General features: G+C 39.3%; 1 long non-coding RNA gene across 1 annotated transcript in view; it reads left to right on the top strand.

Annotated features, from left to right (window-relative positions):
* The first annotated feature begins 496 nt into the window (after positions 1-496).
* LOC146855330 (uncharacterized) overlaps positions 497-22916 on the top strand; it is a 738491-nt gene continuing 716071 nt past the window's right edge. Inside the window, exon 1 of the long non-coding RNA XR_014980813.1 lies at positions 497-1766. This is a non-coding gene — a long non-coding RNA (uncharacterized LOC146855330). The remainder of the gene's footprint in view (positions 1767-22916) is intronic.

The following is a 22916-nucleotide window of genomic DNA, read 5'->3' as shown; positions in this document are numbered from 1 at the left end:
AGCTATTTTTTTATGCAGAAGCAGACTCTTAGCACACACCCAGCTGCTTATCCTGTGGAATCATGCACAGTATTCACAACCGAGTTGGGTTTGAGGTTGCAGTCAGTAATGCAAATACATTCAGCATCACTAAGGCTGGTTGCCCTTGCTGGAGTGTAGTCAGTCACCCAGGTTACACATGGTGCTGGTCTCAAAAAGCAGTTTGGACATGTGCTTTTATCAGAATCTGAAAAGTGGATTCAAAATGTGTCAGACTGTAAAAGTACTTATTACTTGCCAAAAAAGTAGTAGAATGTGTGCTTTCCAATTGGCAACGAAATTTCGTTTTCTGCCTAATTTCAAAGCATGACTCTGTGTGCACACAGGAATTGTTTTTAGATATTTAATTTGTGAATGTGTTATTGTGATTTTCACTTCTAGGAAAGGGGTACTTAGTATTTTAAGATTTGAAAAGATCATAAAAAATGTAGTAATATATTTAAATATAAAAAAGGAATTTTTTTTTTAGTTTTTTTCAGGTATTGCTGAAGAGCAGTGAACAAAATTTAAGATGCCTACAAAATCCAGAGTAACGAAAAACCACAAAAAAAAACTATATTTGAAGACAACTGGAGGACCTAAGTTAGTTGGAGATGCTCATGTTGGGAAAAAGAGAAAGTCTTCTGGTAAGCAGACAAAAGATTTTTTAAAGAACATCTTCAAAAAAAGGAAAAATGTACAAAATGTCTGTACTGGAAAGAATGTTTTCAATAGAAAAGAACAGGAAAAAATTGAGAATTTAGTTAATGCAAATATACCTTCTGCAATAACAAAGATTAACTTAAACAGAAAAACAGCGTTTAAAGAGATACGTAGAAAAATGTTTCAGAGAAGAGTTATGTCCAATTTGATAAAGGATGTGAAGAAATATAAGAAAAAGGCAAAATATTACAAGAGAAAAAAAGAAATTGAAGCCATTGCAGCAAAGGCATTAGAATTAAAAAGGAAACTATTCATTTTAATTTTGAATAGGATGCGTACATTAGATAAAATGGTTAATGTACTGAAATCACAAAGCAAAAGGAAAAGAGTAGTGAAAAGAACAAACTTTTGTAAAGTGTTTTTAGGAGAATGGATGCATAGTTCAAGTAGTGAACCTTTTTTTAATGAAGAGAGTTATTTTCAAAGTAATAGTTTGCTGCATGCAGTTGACACCAGAGGTCGTGCTTACGAAGTGAAAAATGGTTGTATAATGGAGAAGGAGAAAATGGTTCCAAGAGATGAGGTACAAGTGATGGCGGATGAGGCTATGGGGAGACGTCCTAAAGCCCCAGTGTACACTTGGAATTGTAGTAGTATTTGCACTGTGCGTCAGGAATCTATTGATAAATTTCGTGAGTTTCTAAGAGAATATAGTAAAAAAAAGTGTAAAACAGAAGATTAAGGTGCTTCAAAGTCTAGATCCATGCAGAGTGAGAGAGAATACTGGTTTGCAGGGTCGTTCTCTGGCTTGTCTATCTAAAAAAGTGTGTAAAAGTGTTTTTCATCATTTTAGGATGCTGGCTGTTCATCATACTGAAATGAGAAAGTTTGTGAGACGGTTGTATTTTGCTAAAAGTCCAGCAATAAAGTTAGATGAATTGAATAGGGCTCTGTTCCGTGGATCGGTATCAGATGTAGAGAAGGTTGTTGATGAAATTCAGTTTTGTTACTTTGGTCCTGAACAAGACAGTGCAGAAAAGGACACAGTAAATGAGGAAGAAGTGGAAGAGAATGTAGAACCCTCTGTAAGTAAGACATTTAATGATCACATAACAAAATTTGAAATAATCTCTAATGAAAGACCAAATATTACTTGTATTTGTTGCCGCAGAACTCATTATAGAAAACAAACCAGGTATGTTGATCTCTACAGAAAAAGTGAAAATGAAGATAATTATAAGTGGAAGGATTTTGCCACATATATATTTCTTGAAAATTGTTTTGAATTGGGTGAAGTTCAACGTATTTGTAAATACTGTTACAACAAATTAGAAGAAAATAGAATGCCGACCAGAGCTGTACATAATAATTTAGAATTGGATGCTATTCCTGCCGAACTTTCTGAATTAAATACATATGAGTCTATACTTATTCAATGTGTTCATCCGTTCCAGACCATAGTACGTATGGAGCCCAAAACTGGTAAATTACCTCCTTCAGATTTACTGAGAGGTTTAAAAGGAAGAGTGGTGTATTTGCCCTTGGATTTGAAAAAAAATATGGAAACTATTGATGCAGATACTTTGGAAAGTGAACCATTAGTTATTCTGGTTAATGGTGTACCTACAAAGAATAAGAGGATTTGGCAAGAGCTGGTGGATGTACGAAAAGTACAAAGAGCAAATTTGTATTTGAAAAAAAATAATAAATGGTATGAATCAATTTATATAGAAGAAGAAGAAGAAGAAGATTTACAAGAAGACACAGAAACACCAACTGGTCAAATTGAAAAAGTGGACAAGTCAAAGGAAGAAGAAATTTATGAACATTTTAGCATACATCCTCTTCATTCAAAAGAAGTTATGGGAGACACTATTGATCTGTTTCAGATGAAGAAAGCAAAAGGAACTCCCGTGAGTGTATGGGAGGAGAGCTTGTAAGCTCGATGTTTTCCCCAGCTGTTTCCTACAGGAAAAGGAGGACGATACGATGAACGTCCAGAACAGATTCCAGCTTCTGAGTATCGAACTACAAGACTATATGCAGAAGATCCCAGATTTCGACAAAGTATTCCTTATTTGTTCCATCTTTTATTTGAAAGCGACTTGTCTGCATTGTCTTATGCAGTAAATCACATTTTAAAAAGTGGAGTACATTTACAAAATGTGTCTGCTAAGGATTTTATGGAGAAAGTGCAGCACCGAGATGATCATTTGGAAACACAACTGATCAATATGATGGCTTGTCAGCGTGGGACAAATGAATATTGGTACCGACGCCATGGTGAATTAAAATGCATGTTACGGAATTTAGGAACACCAACATGGTTCCTTACCCTAAGCTGTGCTGAGTACGCTTGGAATGATTTACTGGATTTTCTACGAGAGGCAAATTCAAACATTAAAAACATCGAATACAAGACAGCTGGAGAACTGTGCTCATTGGATCCGGTTAATGTTTGCAGATATTTCAATCATAGATTTGAGGCTATGATGTCCTTCATCTGCAATAAAAAAAATCCACCTCTTGGAGAAGTAGAGGATTTCTTTTGGAGAAAAGAGTACCAGGCAAGAGGTGCTCCTCATATCCATATGCTGTTGTGGATCAAGGATGCCCCAAAGTTTGGAACAGATACTGATGAAGCAGTGTTATCTTTCATTGAAGAATATGCAACATGTGCTATACCAAAAAGCACAGAAGAGAAAAAGTTAAAGGAGCAAGTTTTACGTTTCCAAAGTCATCGGTGTGGAAAATACTGACACATAAACAGCAAAAGGCGCACCACTTCCACAAATGTAAATGATATCAAATTAATCCATGTACGTGGAATATTTTCTTTTCAAAAGATCTTCTTTATTATTCATTTGTTAAAATGACATTTAAGAACAGCCAAAAGCAGCCGACGCGTTTCGTCCAACTTGGGACTTCTTCAGGGTTGCAAAATGTATATATAAAACAATATATAAATACCACGAATAACCACATCAAATATATACAAATCCAACAGACATATTCATTGACATTTAGACAGATACAAAAACCTATTACAAAAAAGAAACAACACTTTAAACAATACACAGAAGACATAACCAAGCTAGAAACAGGGTTGTAAGTGAAGTAACCGTTATTGTAAATTCATGTTCATTATTTTTTCGATAAGAACAGATTATCAACCTATTTACATGTTTCTGGGTAAGTAACAGTTTAAGATTACACATTTATGGAGTACAATTTATTTCCGTAACCCAAGTCTCATTCCTCAGCCTAATTTGCATTGGACGTACTTGATTTGGTCAGAAAAGAATGAGTTTGTCCTCAACCAGCTCAATAGAGTTTCAAAAAAAGTAACAAGAGAAAGAGGAGACTCAAGGATGTACCCACCGTAAGAGACAGTACATCTGTATATGTATGTTTTCTTGAAGTTTCTAAAGCGTCATTCAACGTCTCTAGGGAAAGTCAAAGTAAGAAGGCATTACTCAACGGAATTCCCTAAAGATTGTAAGTAACAATTTGAAAAAAATTTGAAAAAAATTTGCGTCATATGTTGTGACGATCTAAGTCTTGACCGGAAGAAGTATAACAAGGAGATAAGCTTAAAAAAAGTCATATAAAAAAGTAGTATACAAAGATTTCGTAGTACGCATTAGCAACTCCTAAGCAAGTGTTCCATATATACCCCTAAGAGAGCGTTTTTTTATATAAATATATACAAAAGTCAAGAAAGGAATAAAGGGAGAAAAAACACCCCCTGGGGGTATGTGTACTTACATTTATAAGATAGAGAGTGTGTCGAATAGGGTACAGGTCTAAATCAGACAAATGGCAATCGTTGGTCCCGTCTTTTTAGTATCAATAATATAGCACCAGGTCAAAGGTTTATCCAATGATAAGGATAGGATTCAAAGTCCTTTCAATGCCTAAAAGTGAAAATACGGCAAACTAATAATCCAAAGGAAACAAAGCGTGTTAAATTGATTAAACACACTCACTCATTAGTGTAGGTGAACCCATATCTATAAACAGGCAAATTGACCTAACGAATCAAATACGGTGTCTGATCAACCTAGTTATAATAAAACTAACAATGTAAGATAGGATGGTCTCAATGTCACCATCCGTAGTATTTTTAGAAAAAGTACTGTTAAAAAGTAAGTAATAGTGCTAGACTAGGAAGTCTGGTTAATGTCATATTGACAAAAAAGGCATAGTACTAGAATACCACCAGCCCTTAAGTCTATGCTCAGTAGAGGTTTTAAGTTTGTTAAAATAGGAGATGAAAGTTAGGTCATCCCAAAGATCACGGAATAAGGCATAATCCAAAGTTCCTACGAAACTTACCCGATTCCGCATATTCAAAAACCTGGAGGGGACCCAATCCTTTAGCAGTCTGTAACAAACGGAGCTCGCGTTCGTGTGTTTTAAATAGTATTGGACCCCATGCGAACTCAAAACACCTGAGTCTCGAGCCTCGTTTCCATGGATACACATCATAGCATATTTGCTAGGTACTGTCAGTGAACCGAGGTGCCATCTTAAAAGGGTAAAATATGTCGAACATTCCCATGTGAAAAACATACGATTAGAAATTTTGTTATTGATGAACATCAACAATCAGCGAGCAAAGAACAATGTAAGCGCATTAAAACTATAGCAGTGACAGTCCGTTCGAGTTGTTTTAGAACAGACAGGTCATCACTCCGTATTAAATTGGATGCAAGCGACCCCGCGGCCATGTTGGAGTGGGTATGCTTAAAAAGTATCAACTTAATGGGTAAAACAAAATTGCAAATACTGTGGAAAATACTGTCGACGGAAATACAAGAGCAAAGATAAATACTACACTAAATGTCGATTTGGATTTCCTAGACCTGTTCTTTCAAATGGAAGAGTAAACAGTTTTATGTCATCTGTGAGACATACTATTACAAGAAAATCACCTAAGAATACCTACAACCTTAAAAGAAAAGAAGAATCAAAAAATATAAATGACTACAACCCAGTCATTTTATCCATGTGGAATGCTAACATGGATATACAGTATGTAGCTGACAATTCCATTGCTGTTGCTCGATATGTAACGTCTTACATTACTAAATCAGAAAAAACTGAATTGAAGGAAATGTGGGAAGAGATTTCTCACGAGAGGACTGTCAGTAAGAAGCTGTACAGTTTCAGTTTAAAGATGTTATCGCATAGAGAAATTGGATCCTACGAATGTTCAGATAGGTTATCTTCTGCAAGTCTCTACTCGAAATCAAGAAGAATAATTTGGGCAAGTTTAGGCCTTGCAGCAATGAGAAATCGGGTACTGAAATCTGTTGGAGAAATTGAATATTTGGCCGAGAATGACCCAGAAAGTACAGATATTTTGAAATCAAACATGTTGGACACATATTATCCCAAGAGAAGTCATCATCTGGAGAACATGTGTCTCTATGAAGTGCTGCAGAACTACATTTATTCGCGGAAAGCCGCAGAAGACATCAACAATGGAAAATATAAAGTCATTGGTGAGGAAGGATGTTTGGTGAAGCAAACAAAAGGAAGTTTGATAAATCACAGGAGGCTCAGTTGCGACACTACTGAGAAAAAGGAATTTTACTACTTGGCTCTTTTACAGCTGTTTAAACCATGGCGTACAGAGGATGAACTACTGGGAGAATTTCAAAGCTATGAAGATTCCTTTAATGCTTGCAAAGACAGCATACAATGCAGTACATTCACAACTTATGTGCAAATGTTAAATGAAGAAATTGAACAGGAAACTACAATTGCAGCTGAAGTAGCTAGAGACAGTTCTCAAGAAAGCCAAAGTTCAGGAACACTCAGTCAAGATCCCCTCGGACAACCAATCGTTGAAAATGAAGCTGCAATAGCCATGAATGAAGTGGAAACGGCTATGAATCAAGCTCAAGAAGAATTTATAGACTTACCAAATTTGGAAAGACAACTGAATGAAGAGCAGCAACAAATTTATGAAGAGATCAGAAACAAAATTGATCACGGATTACTACATGAAAAAAAAGAGTGCTCATGCACATCATTTCATTCAATCAGGATGTATGTAAGCGGACAAGCTGGAACTGGAAAAAGTTTCTTAATAAAAGTCATCAGAAGCTACCTACAGCAAAAAACGGATTCTACTTTGTCTTGTGTGGTTACTGCTCCAACTGGGTTAGCAGCATATAACATAAAAGGAATCACCTTACATCGTTTGCTAATGTTACCAGTGGAGCATGAGAACAAAATAGAATACCACAAGCTAACTAGAGAAGCATGCTTGGAAGTTTCAAGAGTATTGAAGAAGATGCAAGTTCTCATTATTGATGAGGTGAGCATGGTATCAAACTTAATGCTTGCCTTTGTGCATTTAAGAATGCAGCAAACTCTAAGGACAGACTATGACGTGTTATTTGGTGGAAAACATGTCATAGTTTTTGGGGATCTTCTACAGCTTACTCCAGTTAAAGGACAACCAGTGTTTAATACTGTGACACATGAAGACACAAAGAAGTCATTGGGAAGCATCGGTAATGCAAATATTTGGTCCTTCTTTGAGTACAAGGAACTTACTACTAATATGAGACAAGCAAACGATGAAGAATATGGAAGTATTCTGAAAGATATCAGAATTGGACTACTCACTGAAGCTGGCACAAAAGCATTACAGAGTCGGTTGCTACATAATTTATTTCCAAAGGAAGAAATAGTTGCAGAGAAGATATACAAGAACATTGCAGAAAATAAAAGTGTCATCTGCTTAATGCCAACTCTACGTGAATGCTCAATATTCAATGAGGAGCTTTTGAAATTGGAAAAGGAAGATATCAGGAAATTGGAAGCAGTGGACAAAATTCAGGATGGAAGAATTACTATCACATTAACAGGCAAACTGAAAAATAAATTGGATTCACTAGAGAAGAACATTTCCAAAACTGCTGGATTAGAAAAAAATCTATATGTTTGCATGAACTGTAGAGTATTTTTAAGGAGAAATTTGGATGTTGAAAAAGGTTTAGTTAATGGAGCTATGGGAAGAGTTGTGGGTTTTATTAATTAGCAGAAAAAAGATGGAATTGAATGTTTAAAAATAAAATTTGATCAGATAGAAGAAGTTATAGACATTTGTCGTTGTACAGTTCGTTTTATGCTTGTGAAAGACTTATATGTACAAAGGAAACAGTTTCCGTTTTCTCTAGCATATGCTGTAACTATTCACAAGTCTCAAGGATTGACTGTAGATTGTGCATTTGTAAACATTGGTTCAACTGTGTTCAAAGAAGGTATGGCTTATGTAGCTTTGTCACGAGTGAAAACATTATCTGGCCTATTCATGATAGACTTTGATGATTCAAAAGTTAGTGCAGATACAAACTGTGTAAAGGAGTATAATAGATTAAGAAGAACCTATGCTCCTCATTTAGGTCAGTATCCTGTGTTAGAGAAACGTGTAGTTTCTCGTAAAAGGAGAAATGAGAATATCTGTAATGAGGATGTAGAGAGGAGGAAAAAAAGAGGAGTGATGTAATTGCAAGCAAAAAGAAAAAGGAAAATGAATAAGAGGTTGTAGGATGTCATTTTGAAAATAGCTCTGGTGTCAACTGCTACGCTAATGTAGTGCTGAATGTTGCATTTTATCTGGAAAGTTTGCAAGAGCAGATAATAGTAAATCAGAGAAAAAGATTCTGTTCTGAGTTGAGTCTCCTTTTTCAAAAGCTGAGTAATGATAAAACTCAAATAGAAAGTGCTACTGAAATTAGAAAACTTTTAGATGTATGTTCAGGATGTACACAGTTTTCTCAAAATGTACAGCAAGACGCACAGGAATTCTTGTTGTATTTTCTTCAGGTACTGGAAGAAGAAGGGGTTCCCATTGAAAATATGTTTGGTCTGTCTTATAAATGGGAACATAGTTGTGAAAACTGTTTCAATACATGTGGCTCTAATGTTGATTCTGAAAGGTTTATTTATTTAACATTGCCAGAGAGTAAAACAGTCACTTTTGCTAAATTAGTTAAAGATGCTAATCATACCATGGAATGCAGTGAGTGTAAATCTGACATGTTTTCAACGTTAATTTTAAAGGAATACGGACAGTATGTAATTTTAATGATGCAACGATGTAGAGCTGATGGTTCAAAATTGGATACTTTAATAAAGAAGTTTACAGGACAGCAATTATCAATTTCAGGAAAAACTTTTGTAACAGTTGCAATAATTTTCCATGAAGGACCTACTGTTACTTCTGGACATTACACAGTTTATCTTAAATGTGAAAAAGGCTGGACAATGTGTAATGATTCACAATTGATTTTCAAGCAACGTTTGCCTTTTGATTTAGCAAATTCCTATCTAATCTTCCTGAAACCTAAATTTTAGAGAAACTTGGCAAGATCTGTACAAAATAATTTTACCATTTTATTGGATTACTATTGGAATTTTCAAATTTAAAGATTTTTAAAATTATCATTTGGCCTAAAGGAAAGGTAACCAATTGTATTGTGGACTTATATAATTCTTAATTAATGTTTCGGAAAACAACATTTTAGAGAGAATCGGTTACTTCTGTACAATTTAAATTTTTGTATTTTATTGGATTACCGTTGGAAATTTAATCAAAAATGATTTTTAAAATTACCATTTGGCCTAAAGGAAAGGTATCCAATTGTATTGTGGACTTAATTAAATCCTAATTAATCTTTCGGAAACCAAAATTTTAGAGAGAATCGGTAACATCTGTACAATTTAAATTTTGGAATTTTATTGGATTATCGTTGGAAATTAAATCAAAAATTAATTTTAAAAATTAACATTTGGCCTAAAAGAAAGGAAACTAGATGTATTGTGGATTTATTTGAGATATATTATTTTTGAGATTATGCTTCTGTAAGAAAATTGTCAGACGGTATTTTTTAGAAATAGTTTTTGTTATTAGATGATATTTTTAATGAATAATATTTGGCATTTTGATAATGTTATGTTTAACTGAGAAGAGATTCTGGGCTTTTTTTAAACAATCTTTGAGATTGTTATTTTTTTTTTGCCCGCTGTTAAGTGATGAATGCAATTGCTTTCACGATTTATAGTGAAATGCAATATATTCTGAAAACAGCAAAAAAAAGGCAAAAAATTGTTTTTGGAAAATATGTAAATATGTGTACTGTATTATAAAATGTTTTATTAAATATTAATACTTTTTTCTTTTTTTTCAGATTGAGATAGAAAATTTTCGAAAACTTGAACCATTTTTAAAGCAATTAAAATTAAATTTTAATTAATAAATAATTTTTTGAGTGGGTATGGTAAGTCAAAAATTTCATGGTCCCTTTTTTCCACTTCTCCACAATCACATTTTCAGTTTTTCATTGTAGTCTCTCAAGGACCTTGTAATGTGATAATTGATTTTTAGTGTTTTAAAAAAAAAAAAAAAAATTACGCGTACCGTACGCGTACGGTAAAAAATAAATAAAAAAAAGTTTAAAAAAATATATAAAAAAAAGTTGAAAGGTAAGGTTGGCTCTTAAAAGATCCGTTGTGTTCATGCAGGGACAGAGGAAAGAAAGAATGGGAATATTAGTAGGTACGACAAATGTGCTGATCTATTAAATTGTTCACTAGGGCAACACTGGTCTCCCTATGACAAATTAGATCATGACAAGTGGCGCACCGAATTAAAACCCTCGCAAACCGATGGTTGGTTTCCAGAGGACCAGAAAAAGGAGATGCTCCCCCCACAGATGAAGGGCTCAGCTGACCTGCCGAAGATGGACTCGGCCCTGCAGATGATGGACCAGGCTGAGCTGCTGTGGATGTGCTTGGTTGACTTACTGAAGGGTTACCTTCAGTATGTCGAGCATATGTCCTACCGTGTACATCATGAAGGTGTCTCAACCTGGTGTGTTTCCCGAAGGAATACTTCTTGTTGGGATTCCCTCTTGAAAGTACACGGTCACAAAGCTTACAAGTCACTAAGGGTGCATTTACCTTTTTCTTGCCCTCTGGAAAAGAAAAATTCTCCCATATGAAAGAGCTCTTTTGTTTCCTCCTTCTCTGCCTCAAGGTAGTGCTGCTAGCCTCACTCTCAGAAGAGGTCTGCTGTTCTGCCATTGTATCACAAAGACAACTCAGCTCCTTCTCCTAAGGGATCACAAGCAGAAATGAGGGGAATGGGTGTGGTGTAGGAGAGTTCTAGAACTGAAAGTACTTTAAACCAATCAAAAGTTTTGTTTCTTGATCACATGACCTACCGTGCGCGTACGTTACGCTTACGGTGCGCTTACAGAGCGCTTACGGCAAAAGTACGCATGCGCGTAAAAAAGACACACGCACGCGCGCATGCGCAAAACAGGCACGCCCCTTCACTTCCGCGTAACATGCGCGTGCAGCGTACGTGTTACGCGCTGCGCACGCGTGACGTACGTCTACGCAAATTGCGTAAATGAACGCAAGCAGCGTAGAAATCTAACGTTATAAAAGCAAGACGTGCGCTTACCGTGCGCGCACGTTAAAAAAATACTAAAAAAAAAAAAAAGGGGAAAAAAAACCCACTGTGTTATACTAATAAATCTTACCTGTTTAGTTTAAAAAAATGGTAAAAATAAAAAATATATTGTAGAATTTTTAAAATTTAACCATAGTCTTTAAAAAAGGATAGAAAATTAAAATAAAAATATGTAAAAAAAATTGAAAAAAAAAAAAAGGTAAATATAAGAATTAGCATTTAAAAAACCTTGCAAATTCACTGAAAAAACCATGGGTTTCACACACGTTATAGTTAGGAATTAGCATTTAAAAAACCTTAGAAATTCAATGAAAAAACCAAAGGTTTCACACACGTTATAGTTAGGAATTAGCATTTAAAAAACCTTAGAAATTAAATGAAAAAACCAAAGGTTTCACACATGTTACAGTTAGCTGGACATTTCACTCGTAAAAAACCAATGAAATTCCCCCGTTATAGTTAGTTCAGCTAACTATAACTCGCGCGCCCGCAATGCACTACTGATGACGTCACATATTACATCACTCATGACATGGTCACTGACATCACTCATGACATCACTGATGACATCTCAAATGACATCACTGATGACATCACTGATGACATCATCCTTGTGATAGAGTGGCAGACCTCCTCTTCCCCTAATATAACCTTTGATACACACATTCAAAAATAGAGACTAAAATTTTCAAAACAATGGACATACCAATACCAGTTACAACAACCTCTTCAGTAATTCTAAGAACCACATACACATACACTCATTCACCAACAGTCCTATACAGTCACTCATACATGTACTCACTCATCATATGTACTCATACACCTATACATCCTGTTACACAATGCCACTCATCCATAGAGTTACTCACACATACTCACTCATGCTAATAAAGAAACAAACATACATTTATTTGCATATACAGTTATACACACACCACCACACTTACTTCTACGGAAACTTACACATACTTAGTCTTATAAACAGTCACTTATAGAAACACATACTTATTCATACAGGAACTCTTTCAATCTCTCACTCTCACATATACTCACTTATATACACCAATAGTCACATATACTAGTTTAATAGATATGTAGTTACTCATAAAGACACTATTGAGACAGTCATTCACTCACTAACACACCCATACACACACTCATCCACCCATACAGTCCTGCACACATGCTGTCTTCAACACATACAAAGAGTGAATCACTCATTCATGCACCTATGCACTACGTAATACCCCCCACCGAACCATGCAGACACTCAGACTGATACTCAAAAAAACAACTAATAACCTATATAGACACCCATGAAGCTAATCACCAACCCATGCAGCCACTTATACACAAAGTGAGAGACTGATACAGATATTTTCATATTTAAACATTACTCAGTAAGCCATGTATTCACTATGATACACTTAATCAGTCAGTTACACAATACATTTTTCAAAAACAAAGCATCCATTTAGACACTTATATACCCATTTATTCTTCCATTGACCTTGAGATATACATATATAAAACATATTTAATTTTCAGAAAAACACACATTCACTGGATGATGTCATCAGTGATGTCATCAGTGATGTCATTTGAGATGTCATCAGTGATGTCATGAGTGATGTCAGTGACCATGTCATGAGTGATGTAATATGTGACGTCATCAGTAGTGCATTGCGGGCGCGCGAGTTATAGTTAGCTGAACTAACTATAACGGGGGAATTTCATTGGTTTTTTAAGAGTGAAATGTCCAGCTAACTGTAACATGTGTGAAACCTTTGGTTTTTTCATTTAATTTCTAAGGTTTTTTAAATGCTAATTCCTAACTATAACGTGTGTGAAACCTTTGGTTTTTTCATTGAATATATATATAGATATATATATATATATATATATATATATATATTATCTACTGGCAGTCACCAGTAGATAGTTATAGTTAGGACCGAGTTCCCATAGGAAATCTGAAAATTCTATTTTGAATAACTTTGGCGCCGGTTGACTTATCTTCGTGAAATTTTCAAAACTCCTACCCTGAAAGTCTCGGGGTGATTCGTCAAGCGGGGGCCGAGAAAAAAGGGGGGTCCCAAAATGCGTTTTCCCTATGCATTTTCCTATAGGACCTTTAGTCGAAGGTACAGCCCGAACGGCTGAACAGAATTACTTGAAATTTGGCAAAGAAGTAGTCCTCAGGTCAGGCATGTGCCTTTTGCATATATGGTGTAAACCCGTTAAGTAGTTCCTGAGAAAATCAAAAGTAAAATCACATATATATCTGGGCGGAGCCTAACCACACATCTCATCGTGAGATCTGATTGGCTGTCAGCACTTCATCCAAGAAGTGTTGGCAGCCATCTTGGGACCAATATACATGATAGCACCTCATTAAAAAGCATTGCAGTTAATAGAAGGTTTTAAGACTTTAGTTACATTATAAATCATTTGTTGATGGTACCATACCCATTTTAGGAATTGTGGTGTGTTCTAAGGTGATTTTACCATGTGAAAAAGCCTTCTGCTGTGATATCATGAATCATGTTTGAGAGAAAACTATTTTCTCATGCTTTTCCCACAGAAGTTTGGAAGGTGATCTATAAGCTAAACTGAGAGCATATTTTCTGTAAATTCACATTATCTTTCTCAGTCATGTGAGAATGAAGTCTGACATTCTCAGTAAAACATGTACATCCAACAAGGGCAGAGACTGTCAGTTGATTCCTTTGTGTTCTTCCCAGAGTGTTCTAAAGAACAACTAGAGCACTAACAGTCCTACTTATGACAAACGTATAGCACACCTGAAGCCATCTTGGTTGGCATAAAGTGGTAACTCTTAAAACATTTAATTTAAAAAGGAACAAAATGAGGGGGTTCTTTTTGCCATAGAAAGTATGATTAGTGCCGCACAAAGAAAAATTAGTGCACATTTTCTCTTCTATGTCATTAAAAAATTCTGACATGCAGACTGAAACATGCACTTTCAATACCAGCAGCAAACTTCACTGGTGAGCAGTAGCTTTACTACAGTGATCTAATAAGCAACGAGAGTGCTAACATTCTGAATTTATGGCAAATGTGTGACACATCTGAATGACTTCTTGATGGAATCAAAGTAAAAAACTGAAAGTATTTCCTACTGAGGAGACTGTAGTAAATGAGGAAATTAGGAAACATCATACCAAATAAGTCTCCCAAAATGGCCACCAGAGACAAAAGAGCCCAAATGTAGCCCAAATATCACCCAGATGTAGCCCAAGTATAGCCCAATGACAGAATGTCCCAGAGTGTTCTAACAAACAACTAGAGCGCTAACAGTCTTACTTATGACAAAAGTATGGCACACCTGAAGCCATCTTGATTGGAATAAAGTGGTAACACTTAAAACATTTAATTTACAAAGGAACAAAATAAGGGGGTTCATTTTGCCATAGAAATTATGATTAGTTCTGCAGAAAGAAAAATTAGGGCACATTTTGACTTCTCAAATCCTCTTCTATTTCATAAAAACATTCTGACATGCAGACTGAAACATGCACTTTGAATACCAGCAGCAGACTTCCCTGGTGAGCAGTAATTTTACTGCAGTGATCTAATGAGCAACTAGAGTGATAACATTCCAAATTTATGGCAAATGTGTGACACATCTGAATGCCTTCTTGATTGAACCAAAATAAAAAACTGAAAGTATTCCCACTGAGGAGACTGCAGTAAATGAGGAAATTAGGAAGCTTCATAACAAATAAATCTCCCAAGATAGCCACCAGAGACAAAAGAGCCCAAATGTAGCCCAAATATCACCCAGATGTAGCCCAAGTATAGCCCAATGACAGAATGTCCCAGAGTGTTCTTAAGAACAACTAGAGCGCTTACTGTCTTGCTTATGACAAAAGTATGGCACACCTGAAGCCATCTTGATTGGAAAAAACTGGTAACACTTAAAACATTTAATTTAAAAAGGAACACAATGAGGGGGTTCATTATGCCATAGAAATTATGATTAGTGCTGAAGAAAGAAAAATTAGGGCACATTTTGAGTGACTTCTCAAATCCTCTTCTATTTCATTAAAAACTTCTGATATGCAGACTGAAACATGCACTTTTAATACCAGCAGCAGACTTCCGTGGTGAGCAGTAGCTTTACTACAGTGATCTAATGAGCAACTAGAGTGCTAACATTCAGAATATATGGCAAATGTGTGACATATCTGAATACCTTCTTGATGGAATCAAAGTAAAAAACTGAAAGCATTTCCTAATGAGGAGACTGCAGTAAATGAGGAAATTAGGAAACTTCATAACAAATAAATTTCCCAAGATGGCCACCTGAGACAAAAGAGCCCAAATGCAGCACAAATATCACCCAGACGTAGCCCACATGTAGCCCAATGACAGAAGTGTGCAAAACACTTATTTTTTGAGTATTTGCAGCTTTATATAGTGCAGACTTGTCATGTATTGGAGTGCATAAGCATTGGTTACATCACACAAGACCAAATTCATTTTGGTTGTAGACATGGGGAGATTAACTGATTTGACCAGAATCACAGAATGTTGAGCTGAAGCAGAAACTCCAACCTGGTTTCCCAGTTGCAAAGTCTGCAGCTCCGGAAGTAACACCACATCCTCTCCCCTAGGTGCAACATTTAATCAAGTGGTCAACTGGATAAAAAAACATAAAGAATACAAATAATGTAAAAGTTCTTTGTTGCTATTTTAAAACTCAGAAAATATGTCCTCATTTTAGTTTTTTAGAGCACTAACCATAATTTTTATGCAAATAAGACCCTCTCATATATGTAATTTCTAAAGGAAATACTCTAGGTATTACAGTTTTGATTACATCAAGATGACGTCAGGCGTTCCACACTTTTGTAATAAATATAGAATGTTGGCAATCTAGTTGTTCATTGGGATACTGTTGAGAGGCAGAGGCCAGGGGCACGGACTCTGAAAATTGAAGGCAGGTAGGAGAGTGCATATGCAACAATTTGACCAGACTGGGCAGGCAGGAAGGGCAGTGGCAGCACAACAGACTATGGAGGGCAGTGGAAAGGAGGGCAGGGGCAACAAACCAACAATACAGGACTGGCAAGAGAGGCTGTAGCAATATAATACACCATTGTGGGCAGAAGGAAGAGGCAGTGGTAGTACAACCATACATGCCAACAGACCCGTTTCAGCCAGGAAACGTCCAATGTTTTTAAGCTCAAATGGGCTTTATTTGATCTCTCTCCTGTCTACAATCTCCTCTTTTTCAAAGTAACTCAAAGGGGAAATACAATACCCCAGTTTTTTTTCAAAATCTCCCTCTTACCAAGTTCAAAATGTTCGCAATTATGGTACATTGGATCATGGTAGGCAGGAGGAATTGGGGTAGGGGCATGGACTCGGATAACAGAGGACAGGAGGGACATGGAGAGGTGCACCAAACTGACCCTACAGGGCAGGCATCAGGGTTTGCAGCAGCACAATACACCACACAGCGCATGCGGGACAGGAGTGCAGCACAACAATCCATAGAAAGCAATAGGGAGGGGACAGGACCATGCACATGGACAACAGAGAACAGAGGGGAAAGAGGCAATGGTAGCTAGCTGACCATAATGGGCAGACAGGAGAGAAAGCTGCAGCATAACAGACCATAAAGGACAGGAGGGACGGATCAGGGGCATTACAATGGAACAGACAAGCCAGGAGGGAGGGAATAGGGGTCTGCACATGGAAACAGAGGGCTGGGGGCAAGGGGGCAAGGCAGGAGCAGCAAGATGACCATGGAGGTCAGGCAGGTTGGGCACTAGAAACAAAACACACCATGGAGAGCAACAATGAGACTATGATGGCATACACACAGACCATGGAGGGAAGGTGGGAGGGGGTCAGGGGCAGCTAGCTGACCACACAGGGAAGGTAGGAGGGGCCATGGCAGCACAGAAGACCATGCATGGCAAGTGGGAGGGTTAGTGGCAGCACAATGGCTATGATGGGCAAGAAGGAGGGTGCAGGGGCATGCACAAAGGACCATGGAGGATAGAAGGGAGGGTCAGGACCTGGGCACAGACAAGAGAGTTCAGGGGAAGGGGCCTCACAACAGACCGCGCAGGCAGGCAGGAGGAGCAGTTGCAGCACAACAGACCAGGGAGGGCAGAAGGGTGTAGCAGTAAAATGGACCCTGGAGGACAGGAGGAAGGGGATAGGGGCATGGCATGTGGACAGGCAGGGTGGAGGTGGCAGGGACAGGTTACAGTCATCTGACAATGCTAGGCAGGTGGGAGGGGAGTGGCAGCTCAACAGAACACTCAGAGTAGATAGGAGTGGCAGGTCCATGGAACATAGTGGGCAAAAAGGATTGAGCAGGGGCATGCACAAAGACATCAGAGGGCAGGGGGAAGGAGAGTAGGGGCAGCAAGCTAAGCACAGAGGCTAATCAGGAGGTCAATGACGGGCCATAGAATTGGGCAATGGAGGGCAGGAGGAGTGGACTGGTACATCATGCTAAATGGAGGGCAGTGGCAGTGCTCCAGGTCGGAGTGCAAAATCCCTCCCTACCGTTGCAGACCAAAAGATCTCACACACGCACACTATCCATACATTCGCTGGTGGGGCCCATAACACCAACACACACTCACCATCAGTCCGTACGAGAGGCGATTATCCTTCCAAGTGCTGGATAATGAGGGAGGAAGATACCACTTTACCCTAATGAGCAACAAACCTACAAACCCTTCTTATACTCATTAGGCCCTAGATTCTACATTTGGAATTCCCCTCATGACCGGGATGGATCTGTTAGTTGTAGATTTAAGTGAATTTCTAATACTCTAATTAACCTTTTCATTAACACATTTCAATGAATAAACAACCCAACTCATTTCTGTAGATGTTCAAATCCAAATTTATATTAATATTGCAGATTAAATCATTCATTTGATCAAGTTGCCATTCATATTTACCTATTCTGGCTAAAGTCGTCCTCTATGTCAAATCTGGCAATCTCGCAAATCTATGCCCATCAATTTAGCAGGTTAAGTTCATCAGGATTTTGGGCATTAATTCAGTCTGTCAAAGATTCAGGCTAACAGCTGTCCTGCAGTGTCACCGTCCTCTTCGTCAGCATATCATTAGGAAATCGAAGGAGCGACCCTCCAACCTCTCTATTCTATGGGTTTTATAATAATTTCAATAGCAGAATGTAACAATATTGAGTTTTAAACTGTTCTGATTGGCTGATCAGGGGTCAACCTCTCCGTTCCCATAAGGTTTAGTCCATGTTGTCAGCATACTTGCTGGTTTCGGTTCTTTAATAAAGCCTTTTGTCTGTAGCGCTGGCACCTTTCCCAGTGGCCTTGATAAGTACAGCTTGCCTGGGGTCAAGACAGGGCCATTGTTGCTCATCTTTTAGCGCAGGCGCACTTCACCCAAGCCTGGTTCAGCGTCGGCAGTTGGGTTAGGCACCAAAAGCAGCCATCATTTGATAGGCCAGAATAGTCAACTTAAGCAAAGAAACACAAAACCGTTATTAATACATAGAAATGACTAATTAAATGTTATTCCCTCGCTAATACCCATATGTGTGTGTATTTATCTAGCCAAAAGCAACACTCAATGCGGTTTATACTTACTAAATAAAGGACGAATCACAATTTCATCACCAAAGCGACATATATCATGCAATGTTCTAATTATTTATCATTAATATGCGTACGAAATTTAGTTCACGTCATTAATTAGGCCATGCAGATGCAAATCCCACGTGTATTTCGGTCATTAATAAGGTTGATTAGTTATTTCCACATCACTCCAAACCATTAGTCGATTATGATTAATTAATTAATCTAATTAATAAAACGACATGCAAAATGGGATGGGTATACAAAAATTTTGCATAACCCGCTCCAGCAGCAGCACATCAGACCATGCATGGCAGGAGGGAGGAGGCTAGTCCATGGATTAAGACAACAGAGGATAGGGAGGAGGTGGATGGGGCAGCAAGCTAACTGTTCAGAGAAGGTGGGTATTAGGAACTTTATTGTTTTTAAAATGTGTCTCTGTGCAAACTACTTAAAATATGAACAAGTATGCAGCATAATCTCACTTTTATTCAGGAAGAAGAGGACGTTTGTGACTGTGACTCCGGGCTCACTTGGCAGAAACACCCCCTGACCCTCTACCCCCCATCGCAAAATGTAATGCCCGTGAAAAGGGTAGGTGGACGCAGTGTTATATAGAACATAGTCCTGAGAGCACGATTGAAAATGAAAACTAGATATAGTATATGGTATAAACTATGCACCAAAAAGTGTGATATAAGACGAACCGGGGCGTGAAATATAATATGCAATACATTGTGCGCAATGACAGATTCATTGGAGAGCCCGAGATAGCACAGGCACTAGCGCTTGCTATGCGATATGCGCCTTGGAGTGTAATATGCACAGGGCAGTGTTGTGTAACCTAACTAGTCTCTAAAGTTGTAATATAAAATATGTGCTGGGGAGTGTAACGCTGCATATGCACTGTGACAGAGATATGGATCCCAGATTGTAATATGTATGGCATAGCGCTGTGCGTTATAACATAGGCATCGAGGAAGGCACGTTAGATGGGGCAATATAACCTGTGCGAAGGCAAGTGTGGCATGACATATTCACGGGGTGGTGTTACAGTGCACATGGGCTAGAGAGTGTCAAAGCATACGCACTAGCTGGTGGAATACAACACAGAGGTGTGAGGCACTCGGCGGGCACTGGTGGGTGTAACATAGCATTGGGCTCAGCCAGGAGCACGCTGTGACTCTCAAGTGAGGTTCGTCTCCTTTCCAGAGAGTAAAATAAAAATATATTACACATCTGGCGGTGGATGTGTGTTTTATTAACCGTGAGGGGGATTTCATGCATAGCTTGGTCGAATTTTTGTCGATTCCCCTTTGAATGGCTTGGTGTGCCTGTATATTAAATGTGCCTGTCAATAGCCACCCATGTTTGTATAAATAAACAACAAGGGTGTCTACTTGGAGAGTACCCACCGGCGCGGGTGCCGAGATTAGGCACGGTAGGGCGTCAGACACGTCAGAGCTTCACTAGCGATGTAAATACATTCCATGTGGATTCATTCTATGCATAGTCGCCTTTTAATGAATATCACACAAATCGTCATGGTGATAGGTACATACGGTTTGTCCAGCATGTCCTAGGTGTTTCCATAAATATATATTTTTTAAAAATAATAAAAACAAAGGCCGGCCCCGGGGGATGGGGTCCCTGGGGCCATAAGTGGCCTGAGGAGGGGGGCAACGCAGCCCCCTCCTAAAGAATTTTTTTATTGGGGTTGGGGTCCCCGGGGCCGGTTAAGGCTTTGAGAGGGCCAAATTTATTTTTTTCAACAAAAAAAATTAGGGTGCAGGCCCTGGGGAATGGAGTCCCCAGGGCCAGTAAATTAGAAAAAGAAGAGGGGGCCACACAGCCCTCCTTCTTAAAAAAATAAAATAAATAAAAGACCGGCATCGCGCCGGAGGCCACGCCCCCTCCTTGCAGCACTCTGCAAACGCGCCCCCTGGCCAGTTGTAAGTTGGGGAATTAATTCCCCTTCAATACTGAGGGTCCCTGAGGGCCAACCAGCCCAACAGGTGTCCCCAGTATGCGCCGGGGAGCTGTGTTGCAGACAGGTGTTCTGAGGCCACGCCCCTTTTTACACCTCTATGCAACGCAGCTCTGTCGCGCTTACTGGAGGTACCTAGTGGGCTAGATTGACCCTAGGGACCCTTAGGATTCAAGGGAACTTAATCTCTCAACTTAGAACGGCCACAGGGTACATTTACACAGTGGTAAAGGGAGGGGATGGGGCCTGAGGTGACGTGTGCAAACACGCCCTGTGGCGCATTTTAAGTTGAGGATATAATTCCCTTTCAATCCTGAGGGACCCTGGGGGCCAACTAGCCCACCAGGTGCTTCCAGTAAGCGCCACTGCTCTGCGTTGCAGAGAGGTGGTGCAGGCCGTGCCCCTTTTTACACCTCTCTGCAATGGCGCTTACTGGACGTACCTAGTGGGCTATTTTGCCCCTAGGGTCCCTCAGGATTCAAGGGGACTTAATCTCCCAACTTAAAAAACGGCCACAGGGCGTGTTTACACAGTGGGGAAGGGAGGGGACGGGGCCTGAGGTGACGTGTGCAAACACGCCCTATGGCGCGTTTTAAGTTGGGGAAATAATTCCCCTTCAATCCTGAGGGCCCCTGGGGGCTAACTAGCCCACCAGGGGCTTCCAGTAAGCGCCACTGAGCTGCGTTGCAGAGAGGTGGTCCAGTCCGTGCCACTTTTTACACCTCTCTGCAACGCAGCTGTGTGGCGCTTACTGGAGGTACCTAGTGGGCTAGTTGAACCCTAGGGACCCTGAGGATTCAAATGAACTTAATCTCCCAACTAAAAACGGCCACAGGGTGTGTTTACACAGTGGTGAGGGAGGGGACGGGGCCTGAGTTAACATGTGCAAATAAGCCCTGTGGCGCGTTTTAAGTTGGGGAAATAATTCCCCTTCAATCCTGAGGGACCCTGGGGGCCAACTAGCCCACCAGGTGCTTCCAGTAAGCGCCACTGCGCTGCGTTGCAGAGAGGTGGTCTAGGCCATGCCCCTTTTTACATCTCTCTGCAACGCAGCTCTGTGGCGCTTACTGGAGGTACCTAGTGGTCTAGTTGGACCCTAGGGACCCTCAGGTTTCAAGGGGACTTAATCTCCCAACTTAAAACGGCCACAGGGCGTGTTTACACAGTGGGGAAGTGAGGGGTTGGGGCCTGAGGTGATATGTGCAAACACGCCCTGTGGCGCGTTTTAAGAGGTAGTTTTAATCCACTGCCCTATTATATACTAGGGGCTTACAGAGGAGGTCATGCTGATCACGGGGGACCCCAACGCATAGTGTTCCCTAGTGTATGTAGGTGTTCTCACTGTATTCTGAGTGTCTTTTAACATAGCACTGGCTCTAGGACGGGTTAGTCAGACTCAGTTACCACCAGTATTCGTCTGAAAAAGTTGAGGGTACAGGATGATTTTGCAACAAGGCTTCTTTCTGCTCTTCTGTTTGTTCTTTCTGCACGTTATCCTTCTCCCTGCAATTTTCTTCGTCTTTGAGGACTTCTGTTGCTTCTTTCTGCATTTCTTTTTTTTCTTTCTGTGCGTTTTTACTTCTTTCTTCACATGTCCTATCTCTGTAGGCATAGTTAGAAATTAGCATTTAACCCCTTCAGCGCTGCGGGAATTCCCCCGCGGTGCTGAAGGGTTCGAGCGCGGGCGGGGCCATGACGGAACGGTTCCGTCATGAGCACAGCGCAACCGATGCTCATGACGGAACCGTTCCGTCATGGGCATGGAAGGGGTTAAAAAACCTTTGAAATTCACTGAAAAAACCATAGGTTTCAGGCATGTTATAGTTAGGAATTAGCATTTAAAAAACCTTAGAAATTCACTGAAAAAACCATAGGTTTCAGGGGCGTTAGAGTTAGCTGGACTTTTCACTCGTACAAAACCATTGAAATTCCCCTGTTATAGTTAGTTCAGCTAACTATAACTCGCGCGCCCGCAATGCACTGCTGATGACGTCACATATTACACCACTCATGACATGATCAGTGACATCACTCATGACATCACTGATGACATCTCAAATGACATATTTAAAAATCGCGAGGTGCGCGCACCGTGCGCGCTCTGTGGGCGCTCGGTGCGCTTAGCGCACCG

The sequence above is a fragment of the Triturus cristatus genome, chromosome 4_1, assembly GCF_964204655.1.
Source record: "Triturus cristatus chromosome 4_1, aTriCri1.1, whole genome shotgun sequence".
NCBI classification, from domain to species: Eukaryota; Metazoa; Chordata; class Amphibia; order Caudata; family Salamandridae; genus Triturus; species Triturus cristatus.
Note: the sequence above shows the minus strand (reverse complement) of the source record. Positions and strands in the feature narration are given on the sequence as shown.